Source organism: Leuresthes tenuis, unplaced genomic scaffold (assembly GCF_036924035.1).
Source record: "Leuresthes tenuis unplaced genomic scaffold, fLeuTen1.0.hap1 SCAF_4, whole genome shotgun sequence".
Classification (NCBI taxonomy): domain Eukaryota; kingdom Metazoa; phylum Chordata; class Actinopteri; order Atheriniformes; family Atherinopsidae; genus Leuresthes; species Leuresthes tenuis.
In genome coordinates, this window is record NW_027325358.1 from 29,846,616 (window position 1) to 29,865,121 (window position 18,506).

An 18,506-nucleotide genomic window follows, 5' to 3' on the forward strand; every position below is an offset into this window, starting at 1 on the left:
CGGCCTGTTGCCACTGCGGGTTCTCTCAGAGAGACTCAGAGACAGCGGACGGTTCAACGTATAATTTATTTAATCTTTTTTCACGAATGTGGAGTCGTTCGCAGGCCTTACCTCCCGGTTCGTGCTGCCGACTCCACTTCAATCCTCCTTCCAGCTCCAGCACGCTACTGAGTTTTTAAAAGAGGACAGTGATTAGACAAGTGACTGCCGGTGTACTAATCACTCACCTAGTCCTGCTCCCTAGAGCTCTCTCCACAGCTCTCTCCTGCAGCTGATGCACCACGCCACCTCCACAGCCATGTTGATAGGTCCGCACAGACTTCAAGCCAGAACTTCTGGACAAAACCACAAAGCGTGTGCATAATCATCAGGTGTGTTATCTGTGCAATGTGAGCAGATGTTTGAGTGTGTTAGACCCATCCTGAACATCCTTTGTCCTGTATAGTGTGTTCTATGAAGAATTTTGTATTGTATGAGCTGTAAATTAGGATTTTGAGTCATTGTGAAGGTGTTCAAACATATTTGTGGCCAGAAGCTATGACTAGAACTGATGGATAAATCTGCCTCCCATTTTGAGGACGGTAGAGACATTGTGTCATCTATCTTAGACAATAATTTATATATTTTTGATAGTACTTTTGGGGTGCAGATGCTTAGAAATTCTGCTACCCTAATCGGGAGTTGTAAGTCTGGTTGGTGGAGGATATATTTCTTTGTTATTATAGACTTAAATTGTTGATATTCTAGGAATTTATTGCTTCCTATCTCATGTTGTGATATGAGCTCATCAAATTAAATAAAATGTCCATTTTGGATTATATGTTCCAGATGTTTGATTCCTTTGATCTTCCACAGAGTAAAGTTTAGCATTTTTTTGTTTTGCAGGATGTCAGGATTGTTCCAGATGGGTGTAAGCTTACACGGGACAAGTGAAGACTTTGTTATTTTAAGAATGTCCCACCAGGCTGTCAGAGAGGTGCTGATGTTAATGCTTTTGAAACATTTGTGATTTTTTACGTTTTGACTAATAAGTGGCAGGTCAGAGATTTCCAGATTATCACACAATGCTTGTTCTATATTTATCCATGGTTCATCTATTGGGCTAGGTTTAAACCATTTTGATATATACCGTAACCTATTGGCTAAGGAATAGTGCTGAAAATTAGGTAAATCTAATCCACCACTGTCCTTGGTCTTCTGTAGGGTTTTTAAACTAATACGTGGTGGTTTGTTTTTCCACAGAAATTTAGAGATGCATGAATCTAGTGACTTAAACCAAGTAGCAGGTTGGTTTTATGGGGATCATTGAGAACAAATAGTTAACTTTTGGTAGTGTCATCATTTTAATGGTTGTAACTCTCCCCATAAGTGATATAGGTAAGGACTTCCAACGAGAGAGATTGTCCTCTACTGTCTTTAATAATTGCACATAAATTAGCTTTGTTAGCTCTGAGAGCCTGGAGGAAATGTTTATGCCTAAATATCTAATATTTCCTGACTGTAAAGTGATCGCAGGTATATTCTGGACCCTACAGTTAATGGGCAGAACTGTGGTCTTAGACCAATTGATAGAGTAGTCAGAAAGTGCTGAGAATTTATTTATGAGTGTGATCGTGTGAGTGAGAGACGTCTGTGAGTTCTGAAGGAAAAGTAATACATCATCAGCATAAAGACTTATTTTATGCTCAATATTTTGGGGTTGGATGTCTTTAATATTTCTATCTTGTCTGATAGCAGCTGCTAAAGGTTTGATGAAAATAGCAAAAAGTGAGGGAGAAAGTGAGCAACCCTGTCTTGTACTTCTCTGCAGACTGAAGCTTGGAGAAGTTTGATCATTTGTCCTGACACTTGCATTTGGGGAGTCAGTTATTTTCTTGTGAGGAGATAAGAGGCTTTAATAATAATATCTTGCAAGAGAGAACAACACAGTACAGAATACAGAGTTGCTCTGACCACTGAAGCAAAAACACACAGTTATATTGCCCGCTCATCACGTCATCTGTTTTTGGGTATAATTGATTGTTCTTCTAACTTTCCTCCCCAACCATCAGTTGAGGTTACCCAGACACCCTCGTAAATACCAGCCTAACCCTGTCCCCCCTAAAGTGCAGCTATCTCATTATAACAAGCCCACCATTGTAAAGAGGAATTTAAGAAAACAGGGCAGGGTGGTACCTTGCAGCTCGGTCATTTGCAGGTTATACACAGTAACACTCAATACAATGCATATAAGAATTATTTTCCATTACATTCCTCCCTTTTGATTATAATAATACCATTATATTAATCAACCCAAAAGAAACAAGGAAAATAATAACTTTATCTGTAAAACATCAGCCTGCATTTGCACACAACGTGAGTTTAAAATGCAGGCATCATAGTAATAAAGGGTCCAATGATAAACAATCAAAACATGAACAATTAAACATGATTATCTTCATCCCTCTCTAAGTCAGCGTCACTAGAGGAAAAATTTTGAAAGCAAGAAAGTTATTTGAGTCATTTGGTCTTTTTCACACTGTTGTTTAGATGGACTACATAAAAGGATGTCATCCACATACTGCAAAAGAGCAGAGCCTGTGGTTGATTGAAGTTAATCCAGACTAGCTTTGAGGGCAGCATTGTAAATAGTGGGACTTTCACAGTACCCCTGGCATAACCGGGTAAAAGTCCAAGATCTCCCTTCAAACTAAAAAGCAAACCAAAATGGGCTATCAGGGTGCACTGGCGACAAGTCAACCACTGAGAAAAACTGTGCATCTGATGTAATTTGAGACAAAATAGTGTGTGGGTTGGGCACAGTAGGAGCATGTGGCTGAACTGCAGCATTCACCGCTTGGAGGTCCTGTACAAAACGCCATTCATCTGGCTGGCCAGCATCTTCAATCTTTTTAACAGGAAACAATGGAGTAAGCACAGGTGAATTTTCAAAAGGAACAATAACGCCTGTTTTCTGAAAAGATTGAAAAACAGGTTTAATCCCTTTAATTGCTTCAGGCTTAAAAGGGTATTGTTTTTTACATGGACAAAAGTCTGATTTAGGGGTGACAATTACTGGTTCACAGCCTTTTATCAACCCCACATCATATTTGCTCTTAGCCCAAAGATCATTGGGCACTTCAGCCAACATGGGTATCGAAGACAAATCTGTTTCAGATAAAAAACATGCTTCAAAATGTGATTCTGTGGTAGGAATTAAGTCCACAGTTCTTTGACAATGCATTGTACTCAAAAATGTTTTTTTGTATGCTGACAATCGTTCAGAAAACATCAAATTTGGATCAGCAGGTGAAACGGTCCACTCCATTTCTTTCTGACATGTAGCAACAAACTCTCCCACAACTTGTCACTGCCAGTGTGTACGTTTGGCCAAGGAAATGTGAGGGCGAGTACCACAAACATTAAAAAAATCGAAGTGCTCTGGAGTCAATAAAGTAGGCGCACATATTTTTTCACTTCTTCTCATAGTCATTGTCAGGCCCCAAAGAAATGTGTGATGTGCAGTGCAAATCAGTAGGTTGCATGAAATCAGAAAGGGGTGAAACTAACGCTTTTGCTTCTTCCACTAGTTGTTGTGAAAAAGGAGAGCTGGGAAGTTTCCACTCATAAGCATATGTAAGTGCCGATGAATCAAACTGCACTGCTGTGAAAACTTTGTCAGGCTGTAACATAACCTTAACACCCTCTGGTGTAGAAGTTAAAATAATGCCTAATTTACACATGAGATCACAGCCCATCAGGTTAATGGGACACAACTCTGATAACAAAAATGAGTGTTTGAAGGAGAGCTCATCGGGAGTGACAACACGCAATGGGCATTGTCATTTTCTCCTTCACAACCTGGCCTGATGCAGACATACATTAAACGTGGTTTCCACTTAACTTTGGAGGACAATCAAACTCCCCTGACGTCACTACTGATGAACATAAGTTCCTATATTCTGAGAGAAATATCTTTGCTCTAGGACGGAAATAGCATGCAAAACTTTACTACGTGAATCACAGTCGGCAAGCGTTGCTTCACTACACAGAGCAGGAAAAATGTGTGAGTGTGTTTGTGCTATCACCCATTAGTGGAGGCTCCGCTGCCGCGTGACGTCCAGAACCTGCCTCCCACCCTCAGTCAGCCTTTTGCCCAATTTCATCACTTTTTAGCTGTGGACAGTCCTTCTTCCAGTGTCCAGTCTGGCCACAGTAAAAACAAATATTCGGATCATAGCTCTGGCGTGGCCCATTTCGACCTCCTCTCCCACACGTCCACGTCTTCGACTTCGGCCTCGTCCTCTGTTTACACCAACTGCGTAATACATAGTCATGGTTGCCAAATGCAGCTCCTTTTCACACTTGTCCCTTTTGGTTGTCTTACGCGTCTCAACTTGGTTCTGAGCATGGCGAGCATATCGGCGAACGTCAGCCAAACGAGGACCCTCACACCATCCCACGTAAATGTTCTTTACTTCAGTGGCGACATCTATATAATATTGTCTGGGTCCCGTTAAAACATGTATTTTTCCCATCTAATTCCTTGTTTGCTTTAAAACAAGTATTCCCCATTTTCTATCCCTTCAGTAGCCAACCAGTTTGTATGGAGTACACTGGAGCAACTTGACTCATCAGTAAAACACTGCTTTTGTTGTCACCGCAAGGCTTCCCCCGTCGGTTGTTTCACTGAGACACTACTGAGTAACTACAACTCAACACAGTTTATACACATAACATTCATATACATACTAACAAACAAACAAACAATCATTTATCGCAATTTTCTCATCTCTGTTTGAACGTACACCCAGGTAAATATTCCTGTAGTCTTCTCATACCGACTATGGACCCATTCATTGTTTAACTTCACTGTTTTGCAAATCCTAATTGAATATTACACATTGACATTGAACTTTACTGGATAAGCAGGTCTTCATTGCATTCAGCAGCCTATATGTGAGCATCTATGTGTAAGCTGTTCTTCTTTGCATTTATCAGCAGCAAGCAATTCTTCACTGCACATGCATATGTAAATAGTAAAACAATTCCAATGTGTTAGCGAAACCTTCTATATCACAGTGGTTTCTAAGGTCTATTTTAAGTTCTTTGCCATCAGTGAGATGACATTGTTTACAAAGTGTGTCTAAGTATCACTGAAGATCTTTTCAGGAATTTCAAATCTAGAAATGAGTTATTTTACGCGTGATTTTGCTACTGAGAGTGCATCTGCTTGTGCACATGGAAATATTTCAGACCATTTGGTAAAAACCTCTGTTGTCACTGAGCAGAATCGTTTCCCTTAACATTAATTTAGTTCAATGAAATCTACACAATAATGAAATAATGAAATCCAAACAAATATGTTGAAAAAGATACACTGGCTTAGGGAATTATCTTCGTTTTGGTCTTAGATTGCCCTGTGGAATGTATTTTGCACATATTTGACCTGCTAGACAAAACTTTATTCATTTATTTATTCTAAAAAAAAAAATTCAATAATTAGTAAAACCATATGCTGTAAAAACCTTGTTCATTATTGCTTCCATCCCTCCTGTTAAGACATGACATGGTGCGTGGCTCAATACTGCAGCATATTTAAACAAATTCTTTGGCAGTATGGTTTTCCTTCCGGTCATTCATACGAGTCTATTGTAGATGGCAATTGAATAACATCTAATAATGCTAAAATATTTGTAGTTTATACATTTAGCTGTGGATGTCAACATACCTGTTTTTCCAATGCTGTGTTAACACATGTACAGTTGAGAAGGCATACTGACTGTCAGTGTAAACGTTAACAACCGTTTTGTTATTTAATTTACAAGCTTCAGTTAAAGCTACCAATTCGACTGCTTGAACAGAGTAATTTTTTGGTAGTGGTTGTTTTAAGAAAACTTCAGTTTCTGTTACTACTGCAAATCCTGTAGCATTTGTGCCATCAGGGTTTTTTGCTTGACCTGTTGAATAAATATAGTTATTTCTGCATTTTCATAACGTATATCAGTTAAGTCTGGCCTGGGTAAAACACTGATGGTTATTTCTGACATGCAATCATGAGGCTTTCCATCTGTGGGGTAGGTAGCAGTGTGGATGGATTAAGTGTAGCACATCTCTCGACAACAAGGTGTGGCTGTGAAAGAAGAACTGTTATGTAGGAGAGATGTCTGGTAAAGATATTTTGTTAAGTAACCATATCACAGCCACTGCATGAGGTACCTTAAGTGTTAATGGGTGAAATAACACCATTATTGTTGATGCCTGCACTGCCAATGGCTTCTGGCCATTGATTCAAAAGTACGATCTCGTCCCTTTTTCCCCCTTTCAGTGGACACTGGCCCCTAATTACCGCAATTCAGCAGGGGGTCTTTCATTAGGAGTACTGGACTCCCCCGTGCACGGTTTCAGCTCCGACCCTGGAAAGCGGAAAAAACGTTGAGATCTGGTTTGAGGACCCAATTGTTGAGAAAAGTCTCTCAATGAGACTCAGAGTTGCTGGAGTCAGTTAATGCAAATGTTTAATCTTGCAGCAAGTTCAAGAATGTGTGTGTGTATGGGTGTATGTGTGCGAACGTGTGTGAGTTTGTGTGTGTGAGAGTTTAAAGAACCTGTTATCAACAGGCAGGTCTTAACTAGTATGGCACAGGTCCAGCCTGTCTCATCTTTTTTGGAAGGTCCAGCGCTCGGCCGTAACCCTTCTGTCTGTTTGGACTCTCACATACATTCGGTTAATCATAGAAAAACGAGAACAAAACTTTTTAGCCCCTTAAATTCATAAAACAGACATGGTGCAGTTATTTCCATTCTAGAAAATAAGAGTAATCACCACCATTCCTATAAATTCTGGATATTCTAACAATCTGAATCTTTTTTAAATGTTCGATGAAGCCCTTTGCTGTTCTGTTTAGAGACTCAGCTGATCATAAACCAAGTTTTGCTCTTGAACCAAGCTTCTAAACTCTTCACCTTTTTCATTTCTCAGTTAGTATTCACTTTAAAACTGATTAAAAGAAAAATTAAATGAATGCCTATCAACAAATGTGGGATCTAAACTCTAGTGCTTTCTCTAAAATAATTTCCTTTCTCAATTCAGAAATGTGTGTGTGTAAGTCACAACACCCGTGACACCAAAACGGCTTTCTTTTCTCTCTTTTCTCTACACTCTGCACTGTGAGCACACACACCAAATCAGAAAGGCTTTTTTCTCTCTTTTCTACATTATGGACTGTGGGGACACAAAACCGCTCTCTCTCTTTTTTTTTTGATTGTGTGCCAGGGCGTTGTCTCACGTATTAGATTATGCTTAAGATACGAATAGGTTTATCAGTCACATCAGAATCCATACATACTGATCCTCCGGTAATAAAATGGTCGGATCTTATCAAACACACTTTGTTTCTTGTGACAAGTCAGCGAAACAGCGTATACACGTCAAGACACTGAATCAAGTTTGCCACAAGAACTCATAAGTTTGGCAGTATTGCTCTGCCGTCAGCAATCATACACCCATTTTATTTTCATGAGACATGTGCAGGCACCTGTTCATCTACTGTTCTATCACTATGAATTAGTTTATCTATTATCAATAAGGATACTTCTACAACTACTATCAAAGTATGTCCGGACTTCTTATGTTGTCAGTTGCTATATATGAATAAGTGGGTTGCTACTGAAAAGCATTAAGCATGTCACACAGCCCAAACATATAACATTTCAGGACACACCACACAGTTAACAACCACAGTGAAGCGTGTCAAAGCCCAAACATGTAACATTCAACAGGACACTTACACAACACATTCAAATCAAACAGTCAGACAACATACAAGAACATATACCCCAGCCGGCATTGCTCCCTGCCTATTTTCCTACAACTCACTATGTGTGCGCACACCTTTATTCACAAACTCTTCAACTTATACTCTTTTACCGAAGCTGCTACAGCTCGATTGGCCAAATACCCTTAGATCCTATTTCGGTGAATTTGACATCTGCCTTGTATGTAACAGATTAGCGGTTTAGCAGTTTTAATTTAGTTTGAGTGAAGGAATTCATTTTATAGCAAAATCCGAAATCGTGAAGAACTCATGAAAGTAAGCTTATTCTCGGATTCCTGAAACTTTAGATTTGCTCTTTCTTTTACTGCAAAGTACAACGTTGAGCAGCACTAATGAGTTGTTTCTATTTTTGGCAGGCTTTACCTTTGCGGATGAAGCCCTTTCTGTCTGTGCAAAAGAAATCTTGTTACTGTGCACTCTGAGTAGAGTCGCCTTACTTGTTGCGACTGTGCCGATGTTCGAAGCTGGAGTGCAAAGTTGTTGCTTGAATGGTGCTCGCTGGAGCGTGTGGTAGTGTAAAGTTATACCATTTAAAAGGGCTGAAGAGTGCTCAGTGCAGCGGGTGGGCGGAGGTGCAAAGTGACACTATGGCCATAAAAAGAACACCGCTACAAGTGCGCATTGTGCCAGGAAGGGCCCTCGGACGGGAACCAGTGGACAGTTATCGCTTCTCGGCCTTTTGGCTAAGATCAAGTGTAGTATCTGTTATTATCAGTTTAATGTCTGATATGTCCTCTATGCGAGGACTACATATTAAATGGATTTTTATCAATAGGAGTTGAAAAAGGAGCTTACTCCGTTCACTCCAAGCATCGACCCGGTACTGCAGTGCCGCTGGGAACAGTGCGCTCTCCTCTGCTCTTGTGAAAAAGCAAACAGCGGTGCAGGATGGAAGTTTCTTTTAATCTGCTGAGAAAAGAGAGTGAATGCGAAGCAGACTTTAACACGGCTCTGGGAGCGAGCCGAGTGCGGGCTAACCGGGAGAATTGCTTGAAAGAAACGCGACACCGAATGAGCAGTCAGAACAAAGCCTCAATACGGTGTTCCCGTGTTGTTTGTGGCTGCCTTGTCTTTTGCACAGAGTAAAAGACAAGGCAGCCATCGAATAGGGCCCGATTGTTCCTACTTGGTCAGCCGAGGAGCAAGGGGGGGGAGCAAGCGTCTCAACCAAGCAAAGCTCACCATGGGGAAGGTGGCTATGCCAACTAGCCTGATGCCCTGCTCCCGCAGTGATGGATAATCGTACACTGGTTTCTCTTCATAATGTACAAGTCTTTCGCCTTTTACTAAAGACTCCCGTGGAGAGCAGCACTAATGAATTGTTCCTATTTTTGGCAGGCTTTACCTTTGCGGGTGAAGCCCTTTCTGTCTGTGCAAAAGAAATCTTGTTACTGTGCAGAGTGACTTCTCTGAGTAGAGTCGCCTTACTTGTTGCGACTGTGCCGATGTTGCTTGAATGGTGCTCGCTGGAGCGTGCGGTAGTGTAAAGTTATACCATTTAAAAGGGTTGAAGAGTGCTCAGTGCAGCGGGTGGGCGGAGGTGCAAAGTGACACTATGGCCATAAAAAGAACACCGCTACAAGTGCGCATTGTGCCAGGAAGGGCCCTCGGACGTGAACCAGTGGACAGTTATCGCTTCTCGGCCTTTTGGCTAAGATCAAGTGTAGTATCTGTTCTTATCAGTTTAATGTCTGATATGTCCTCTATGCGAGGACTACATATTAAATGGATTTTTATCAATAGGAGTTGAAAAAGGAGCTTGCTCCGTTCACTCCAAGCATCGACCCGGTACTGCAGTGCCGCTGGGAACGGTGCGCTCTCCTCTGCTCTTGTGAAAAAGCAAGCAGCGGTGCAGGATGGAAGTTTCAGGGAGCCTAAGATGAAACTTTCTTTTAATCTGCTGAGAAAAGAGAGTGAATGCGAAGCAGACTTTAACACGGCTCTGGGAGCGAGCCGAGTGCGGGCTAACCGGGAGAATTGCTTGAAAGAAACGCGACACCGAATGAGCAGTCAGAACAAAGCCTCAATACGGTGTTCCCGTGTTGTTTGTGGCTGCCTTGTCTTTGGCACAGAGTAAAAGACAAGGCAGCCATCGAATAGGGCCCGATTGTTCCTACTTGGTCAGCCGAGGAGCAAGGGGGGGGAGCAAGCGTCTCAACCAAGCAAAGCTCACCATGGGGAAGGTGGCTATGCCAACTAGCCTGATGCCCTGCTCCCGCAGTGATGGATAATCGTACTCTGGTTTCTCTTCATAACGTACAAGTCCTTCGCCTTTTACTAAAGACTTCTGTGGAGAGCAGCACTAATGAATTCTTTCTATTTTTGGCAGGCTTTACCTTTGGGGGTGAAGCCCTTTCTGTCTGTGCAAAAGAAATCTTGTTACTGTGCAGAGTGACTTCTCTGAGGAGAGTCGCCTTACTTGTTGCGACTGTGCCGATGTTGCTTGAATGGTGCTCGCTGGAGCGTGCGGTAGTGTAAAGTTATACCATTTAAAAGGGCTGAAGAGTGCTCAGTGCAGCGGAGGTGCAAAGTGACACTATGGCCATAAAACGAACACCGCTACAAGTGCGCATTGTGCCAGGAAGGGCCCTCGGACGTGAACCAGTGGACAGATATTGCTTCTCGGCCTTTTGGCTAAGATCAAGTGTAGTATCTGTTCTTATCAGTTTAATATGTGATATGTCTATGCAAGGACTACATATTAAATGGATTTTTATCAATAGGAGTTGAAAAAGGAGCTTACTCCGTTCACTCCAAGCATCGACCCGGTACTGCAGTGCCGCTGGGAACGGTGTGCTCTCCTCTGCTCTTGTGAAAAAGCAAACAGCGGTGCAGGATGGAAGTTTCTTTTAATCTGCTGAGAAAAGAGAGTGAATGCGAAGCAGACTTTAACACGGCTCTGGGAGCGAGCCGAGTGCGGGCTAACCAGGGGAATTGCTTGAAAGAAACGCGACACCGAATGAGCGGTCAGAACAAAGCCTCAATACGGTGTTCCTGTGGTGTTTTTATAAAATGCGGTGTAAAAAAAGGTGTGAATGCCCCATAGAAAACTAAAAGGTGGAGCGGAAGTGTTCGGCTGCAAGAAGGTGTGAATGTCCGACTATATTTGGTGAAAAGCAGGTGAAGCAAGGTCTGAATGCCCAACCTTACATCATCAAAAGCGAGATCAGAGGTTTTTGGCTGCAAGAAGGCCATAGTTTGCCAAAAGCGGGTAAGGTGCGAATGATCGGCTAAATATCAACAAAAGTGGGGGCGGAGGTCTTCGGATGCAAGTGGGTGTGAATATCCCACCATACAAGTATGGTGGAGAGGAAGCTGTGAATGGCCGACCATAGTTTGCAAAAAGCGGGTGAGAAAAGGTGCGAATGTCCAACCATACATGATCAAAACAGGGAGCGGAGGTGTTTGGCTGCGACAAGGTGTGAATAATTATTATTATTAATAATAATTAATGAAAAGCGGGCAACAAGTAGGTTCGAATGCCCAACCATACATCATCAAAAGCAGGAGTGGATGTGCTACAAGAAGGTTTGAATGTCCGAGCATAGTTTGTAAAAAGCGGGTAAGAAAAGGTTCGAATGCCCGAACATACACCATCAAAAGAGGGAGCGGAGGTGTTCCGCTGTAAGACGGTGTGAATGTCCGACCATAGTTGGTAAAAAGTGGGTATGAAAAGGTTCGAATGCCCAAATTCGGCTGCAAAAAACTGTGTTCGGCTGCAAAAAGGTGTGAATGTTCGACTAAATTTTGTAAAAAGCGGGTAAGACAAGGTGCGAATGCCTGACAATGTATGATCAAAAGCGGGAGCGGAGGTGTTCAGCTGCAAGAAGGTCTAAATGTCCATTTTTAATTGCTAGAAAACATGAAAGAAAATTTTCGAAAATCAATCCGCACATGATCATAAGTGGGAGAGGAGGTGTTCAGCTGCAAGAAGGTGTGAATGTCCTACCATAATTGCTGAAAAATGTGTTAGAAACGGTAAGAATGCCGGACCATACATCATCAAAAGCTAGAGAGGTGGTGTTCGGCTGCAAGTAGGTGTGAATGTCTGACTAAAGTTCAAATATATTAACAAAAGCGGGAGGAGAGGTCTTCGGATGAGTGGTTGAGAATTTCCAACCATAATCTATAAAATGCGGTGAAAAAAAAGGTGTGATAGATACCTAAAAGGTGGAGCGGAAGTGTTCGGCTGCAAGAAGGTGTGAATGTTATATATATAGTTGGTGAAAAGCAGGAAAAGCAAGGTCTGAATGCCCAATCTTACATCATCAAAAGCGAGATCAGAGGTGTTTGGCGGCAAGAAAACGGGTAAGGTGTGAATGACCGACTAAATATCAACAAAAGTGGGGGCGGAGGTCTTCGGATGCAAGTGGGTGTGAATATCCCACCATACAAGTATGGTGGAGAGGAAGCTGTGAATGGCCGACCATAGTTTGCAAAAAGCGGGTGAGAAAAGGTGCGAATGTCCAACCATACATGATCAAAACAGGGAGCGGAGGTGTTTGGCTGCGACAAGGTGTGAATGTCCACCCATAATTAATGAAAAGCGGGCAACAAGTAGGTTCGAATGCCCAACCATACATCAACAAAATCAGGAGTGGATGTGTTTGGCTACAAGGTTTGAATGTCCGAGCATAGTTTGTAAAAAGCCGCTGTCTTACCCGCTTTTTACAAAATTTAGTCGAACATTCACACCTTTTTGCAGCCGAACACAGTTTTTTGCAGCCGAATTTGGGCATTCGAACCTTTTCATACCCACTTTTTACCAACTATGGTCGGACATTCACACCGTCTTACAGCGGAACACCTCCGCTCCCTCTTTTGATGGTGTATGTTCGGGCATTCGAACCTTTTCTTACCCGCTTTTTACAAACTATGCTCGGACATTCAAACCTTCTTGTAGCCGAACACATCCACTCCTGCTTTTGATGATGTATGGTTGGGCATTCGAACCTACTTGTTGCCCGCTTTTCATTAATTATGGGTGGACATTCACACCTTGTCGCAGCCAAACACCTCCGCTCCCTGTTTTGATCATGTATGGTTGGACATTCGCACCTTTTCTCACCCGCATTTTGCAAACTATGGTCGGCCATTCACAGCTTCCTCTCCACCATACTTGTATGGTGGGATATTCACACCCACTTGCATCCGAAGACCTCCGCCCCCACTTTTGTTGATATTTAGCCGATCATTCGCACCTTAACCGCTTTTGGCAAACTATGGCCTTCTTGCAGCCAAAAACCTCTGATCTCGCTTTTGATGATGTAAGGTTGGGCATTCAGACCTTGCTTCACCTGCTTTTCATCAAATATAGTCGGACATTCACACCTTCTTGCAGCCGAACACTTCCGCTCCACCTTTTAGTTTTCTATGGGGCATTCACACCTTTTTTTACACCGCATTTTATAAAAACACCAAAGGAACACCGTATTGAGGCTTTGTTCTGACCGCTCATTCGGTGTCGCGTTTCTTTCAAGCAATTCTCCTGGTTAGCCCGCACTCGGCTCGCTCCCAGAGCCGTGTTAAAGTCTGCTTCGCATTCACTCTCTTTTCTCAGCAGATTAAAAGAAACTTCCATCCTGCACCGCTGTTTGCTTTTTCACAAGAGCAGAGGAGAGCGCACCGTTCCCAGCAGCACTGGGTCGATGCTTGGAGTGAACGGAGCAAGCTCCTTTTTCAACTCCTATTGATAAAAATCCATTTAATATGTAGTCCTTGCATAGACATATCACATATTAAACTGATAAGTACAGATACTACACTTGATCTTAGCCAAAAGGCCGAGAAGCGATATCTGTCCACTGGTTCACGTCCGAGGGCCCTTCCTGGCACAATGCGCACTTGTAGCGGTGTTCGTTTTATGGCCATAGTGTCACTTTGCACCTCCGCCCACCCGCTGCACTGAGCACTCTTCAACCCTTTTAAATGGTATAACTTTACACTACCGCACGCTCCAGCAAGCACCATTCAAGCAACAACTTTGCACTCCAGCTTCGAACATCGGCACAGTCGCAACAAGTAAGGCGACTCTACTCAGAGAAGTCACTCTGCACAGTAACAAGATTTCTTTTGCACAGACAGAAAGGGCTTCACCCGCAAAGGTAAAGCCTGCCAAAAATAGAAACAACTCATTAGTGCTGCTCTCCACGGAAGTCTTTAGTAAAAGGCGAAAGACTTGTACATTATGAAGAGAAACCAGTGTACGATTATCCATCACTGCGGGAGCAGGGCATCAGGCTAGTTGGCATAGCCACCTTCCCCATGGTGAGCTTTGCTTGGTTGAGACGCTTGCTCCCCCCCCTTGCTCCTCGGCTGACCAAGTAGGAACAATCGGGCCCTATTCGATGGCTGCCTTGTCTTTTACTCTGTGCAAAAGACAAGGCAGCCACAAACAACACGGGAACACCGTATTGAGGCTTTGTTCTGACTGCTCATTCGGTGTCGCGTTTCTTTCAAGCAATTCTCCCGGTTAGCCCGCACTCGGCTCGCTCCCAGAGCCGTGTTAAAGTCTGCTTCGCATTCACTCTCTTTTCTCAGCAGATTAAAAGAAAGTTTCATCTTAGGCTCCCTGAAACTTCCATCCTGCACCGCTGTTTGCTTTTTCACAAGAGCAGAGGAGAGCGCACCGTTCCCAGCGGCACTGCAGTACCGGGTCGATGCTTGGAGTGAACGGAGCAAGCTCCTTTTTCAACTCCTATTGATAAAAATCCATTTAATATGTAGTCCTCGCATAGAGGACATATCAGACATTAAACTGATAAGAACAGATACTACACTTGATCTTAGCCAAAAGGCCGAGAAGCGATAACAGTCCACTGGTTCACGTCCGAGGGCCCTTCCTGGCACAATGCGCACTTGTAGCGGTGTTCTTTTTATGGCCATAGTGTCACTTTGCACCTCCGCCCACCCGCTGCACTGAGCACTCTTCAGCCCTTTTAAATGGTATAACTTTACACTACCACACGCTCCAGCGAGCACCATTCAAGCAACAACTTTGCACTCCAGCTTCGAACATCGGCACAGTCGCAACAAGTAAGGCGACTCTACTCAGAGAAGTCACTCTGCACAGTAACAAGATTTCTTTTGCACAGACAGAAAGGGCTTCATCCGCAAAGGTAAAGCCTGCCAAAAATAGAAACAACTCATTAGTGCTGCTCAACGTTGTACTTTGCAGTAAAAGAAAGAGCAAATCTAAAGTTTCAGGAATCCGAGAATAAGCTTACTTTCATGAGTTCTTCACGATTTCGGATTTTGCTATAAAATGAATTCCTTCACTCAAACTAAATTAAAACTGCTAAACCGCTAATCTGTTACATACAAGGCAGATGTCAAATTCACCGAAATAGGATCTAAGGGTATTTGGCCAATCGAGCTGTAGCAGCTTCGGTAAAAGAGTATAAGTTGAAGAGTTTGTGAATAAAGGTGTGCGCACACATAGTGAGTTGTAGGAAAATAGGCAGGGAGCAATGCCGGCTGGGGTATATGTTCTTGTATGTTGTCTGACTGTTTGATTGGAATGTGTTGTGTAAGTGTCCTGTTGAATGTTACATGTTTGGGCTTTGACACGCTTCACTGTGGTTGTTAACTGTGTGGTGTGTCCTGAAATGTTATATGTTTGGGCTGTGTGACATGCTTAATGCTTTTCAGTAGCAACCCACTTATTCATATATAGCAACTGACAACATAAGAAGTCCGGACATACTTTGATAGTAGTTGTAGAAGTATCCTTATTGATAATAGATAAACTAATTCATAGTGATAGAACAGTAGATGAACAGGTGCCTGCACATGTCTCATGAAAATAAAATGGGTGTATGATTGCTGACGGCAGAGCAATACTGCCAAACTTATGAGTTCTTGTGGCAAACTTGATTCAGTGTCTTGACGTGTATACGCTGTTTCGCTGACTTGTCACAAGAAACAAAGTGTGTTTGATAAGATCCGACCATTTTATTACGGGAGGATCAGTATGTATGGATTCTGATGTGACTGATAAACCCATTCGTATCTTAAGCATAATCTAATACGTGAGACAACGCCCTGGCACACAATCAAAAAAAAAAAAGAGAGAGAGCGGTTTTGTGTCCCCACAGTCCATAATGTAGAAAAGAGAGAAAAAAAGCCTTTCTGATTTGGTGTGTGTGCTCACAGTGCAGAGTGTAGAGAAAAGAGAGAAAAGAAAGCCGTTTTGGTGTCACGGGTGTTGTGACTTACACACACACATTTCTGAATTGAGAAAGGAAATTATTTTAGAGAAAGCACTAGAGTTTAGATCCCACATTTGTTGATAGGCATTCATTTAATTTTTCTTTTAATCAGTTTTAAAGTGAATACTAACTGAGAAATGAAAAAGGTGAAGAGTTTAGAAGCTTGGTTCAAGAGCAAAACTTGGTTTATGATCAGCTGAGTCGCTAAACAGAACAGCAAAGGGCTTCATCGAACATTTAAAAAAGATTCAGATTGTTAGAATATCCAGAATTTATAGGAATGGTGGTGATTACTCTTATTTTCTAGAATGGAAATAACTGCACCATGTCTGTTTTATGAATTTAAGGGGCTAAAAAGTTTTGTTCTCGTTTTTCTATGATTAACCGAATGTATGTGAGAGTCCAAACAGACAGAAGGGTTACGGCCGAGCGCTGGACCTTCCAAAAAAGATGAGACAGGCTGGACCTGTGCCATACTAGTTAAGACCTGCCTGTGGATAACAGGTTCTTTAAACTCTCACACACACAAACTCACACACGTTTGCACACATACACCCATACACACACACATTCTTGAACTTGCTGCAAGATTAAACATTTGCATTAACTGACTCCAGCAACTCTGAGTCTCATTGAGAGACTTTTCTCAACAATTGGGTCCTCAAACCAGATCTCAACGTTTTTTCCGCTTTCCAGGGTCGGAGCTGAAACCGTGCACGGGGGAGTCCAGTACTCCTAATGAAAGACCCCCTGCTGAATTGCGGTAATTAGGGGCCAGTGTCCACTGAAAGGGGGAAAAAGGGACGAGATCGTACTTTTGAATCAATGGCCAGAAGCCATTGGCAGTGCAGGCATCAACAATAATGGTGTTATTTCACCCATTAACACTTAAGGTACCTCATGCAGTGGCTGTGATATGGTTACTTAACAAAATATCTTTACCAGACATCTCTCCTACATAACAGTTCTTCTTTCACAGCCACACCTTGTTGTCGAGAGATGTGCTACACTTAATCCATCCACACCGCTACCTACCCCACAGATGGAAAGCCTCATGATTGCATGTCAGAAATAACCATCAGTGTTTTACCCAGGCCAGACTTAACTGATATACGTTATGAAAATGCAGAAATAACTATATTTATTCAACAGGTCAAGCAAAAAACCCTGATGGCACAAATGCTACAGGATTTGCAGTAGTAACACTCCACCTGTCATCTGGTTGGAGTGGTGTGTTTTCTGTGGCTGGAAGGGCTGCTTTTACTTTCTGTGAAACTTGAGATAGAACAGTGGAAAGGTTTCGACAGTAAGACAACATAGCATCATCACAAACAGTTGTGGAAGGGAGGGGTCTGGTTACAGGTCCCAATCCCAGGTTAGGAGGTCTGCCAAATAAAATTTCAAATGCGCTGAGATTCACTTGAGCTCTGATAACTTGACTGATCAGTAAAACACTGCTTTTGTTGTCACCGCAAGGCTTCCCCCGTTGGTTGTTTCACTGAGACACTACTGAGTAACTACAACGCGCAGAAATCTCGCAACTCGTCAGCAAAATGGGGTCCAGAAATCTCTGGATCTGGTAAGCATTGTTATGCTTCCATGATGTCAGTCTCAGTCCAGGGTTGATAAACCAGTAATGGTCCAGTGGGAACTGCAACTTTAACCATAGGCATGGTTTGAATCTGGTTTTGTTTTTTCTCACGTTTAGATCTCTGAAGTCCAGATTGTGGGTAAAGGATTTTTGTCACTTGCGTTAAGAGTTCTTGGGCAGGTACGCTGGAGAACCAAACGTCTTCCTTTTCCTCATCATCAGACCTCAATTTCTTCCCGAGGGAGGATGGAAGAAGTCCCTTCTTCCCGAGAGCCAGAGGCTTGTGGCAGGGCTGGCTGTTGTTGTTGCAGGCGTCGTGGAGGGCAGGAGTCCAGGTCTGGATCCGGCACAGCTAATACTAAATTATTATCATCATTCCGTCATGGCATTTGTTTAACATTTTCCTTTCTTTCTCTTATTACACTTTATTTTTTCCAAAATTCTATACCTTTCTTACTTCTTATTTAAACTTAATTTTCTTTTTTTTGCTTCATCTCTTTCTCATATTTGCAAAACTTTTCTTCTAATTTTCTTATTTCTAACATACTAAAAGAACCTTCAGGTGGAAAACCTCTGGACCATATGTCTTTTTCATTTCATCATGCTCAGGTCCCCCGGTAGGGTCAAAAGTCTGAGACCTACTGTTTCCCATTCTCAGACTTGGAATGGGGAAATATATTCCTTCACTCAAAGGACGTCTCCAATGAGGACCTTAATCTGTACTCACACTTCTTCGGAGTACTTCACACTTCTTCGGACTGCTTCAAAAGTTTCACTTACCCGTGAAATCTCTGTCTCACTAATGACACAACCGGGAAACCCTCTTTTATTCAAATAAAAACTAAAAAGCAGTCCTATCGTCTCAGACTATCATATTTCAAAAATGAT

At 42.5% G+C, this 18,506-nt stretch overlaps 7 non-coding genes and 1 pseudogene across 7 annotated transcripts; 5 read left to right on the top strand and 3 right to left on the bottom strand.

Annotated features, from left to right (window-relative positions):
- The first annotated feature begins 8,480 nt into the window (after window positions 1–8,480).
- Window positions 8,481–8,671, top strand: LOC140306087 (U2 spliceosomal RNA). The gene has a single exon (XR_011915448.1). It is a non-coding gene; the product is annotated as a U2 spliceosomal RNA (small nuclear RNA).
- A 388-nt stretch (window positions 8,672–9,059) lies between these two features.
- On the top strand, window positions 9,060–9,173 carry LOC140306347 (U5 spliceosomal RNA). The gene has a single exon (XR_011915663.1). It is a non-coding gene; the product is annotated as a U5 spliceosomal RNA (small nuclear RNA).
- Window positions 9,174–9,448: 275 nt separating this feature from the next.
- Window positions 9,449–9,639, top strand: LOC140306178 (U2 spliceosomal RNA). The gene has a single exon (XR_011915531.1). It is a non-coding gene; the product is annotated as a U2 spliceosomal RNA (small nuclear RNA).
- Window positions 9,640–10,050: 411 nt separating this feature from the next.
- LOC140306308 (U5 spliceosomal RNA) lies at window positions 10,051–10,164 on the top strand. The gene has a single exon (XR_011915628.1). It is a non-coding gene; the product is annotated as a U5 spliceosomal RNA (small nuclear RNA).
- A 267-nt stretch (window positions 10,165–10,431) lies between these two features.
- Window positions 10,432–10,619, top strand: LOC140306192 (U2 spliceosomal RNA). Its single transcript, XR_011915543.1, has one exon. It is a non-coding gene; the product is annotated as a U2 spliceosomal RNA (small nuclear RNA).
- Window positions 10,620–13,432: 2,813 nt separating this feature from the next.
- Window positions 13,433–13,612, bottom strand: LOC140306219 (U2 spliceosomal RNA; annotated as a pseudogene).
- A 298-nt stretch (window positions 13,613–13,910) lies between these two features.
- LOC140306272 (U5 spliceosomal RNA) lies at window positions 13,911–14,024 on the bottom strand. Its single transcript, XR_011915595.1, has one exon. It is a non-coding gene; the product is annotated as a U5 spliceosomal RNA (small nuclear RNA).
- Window positions 14,025–14,435: 411 nt separating this feature from the next.
- On the bottom strand, window positions 14,436–14,626 carry LOC140306191 (U2 spliceosomal RNA). The gene has a single exon (XR_011915542.1). It is a non-coding gene; the product is annotated as a U2 spliceosomal RNA (small nuclear RNA).
- Window positions 14,627–18,506: the final 3,880 nt, after the last annotated feature.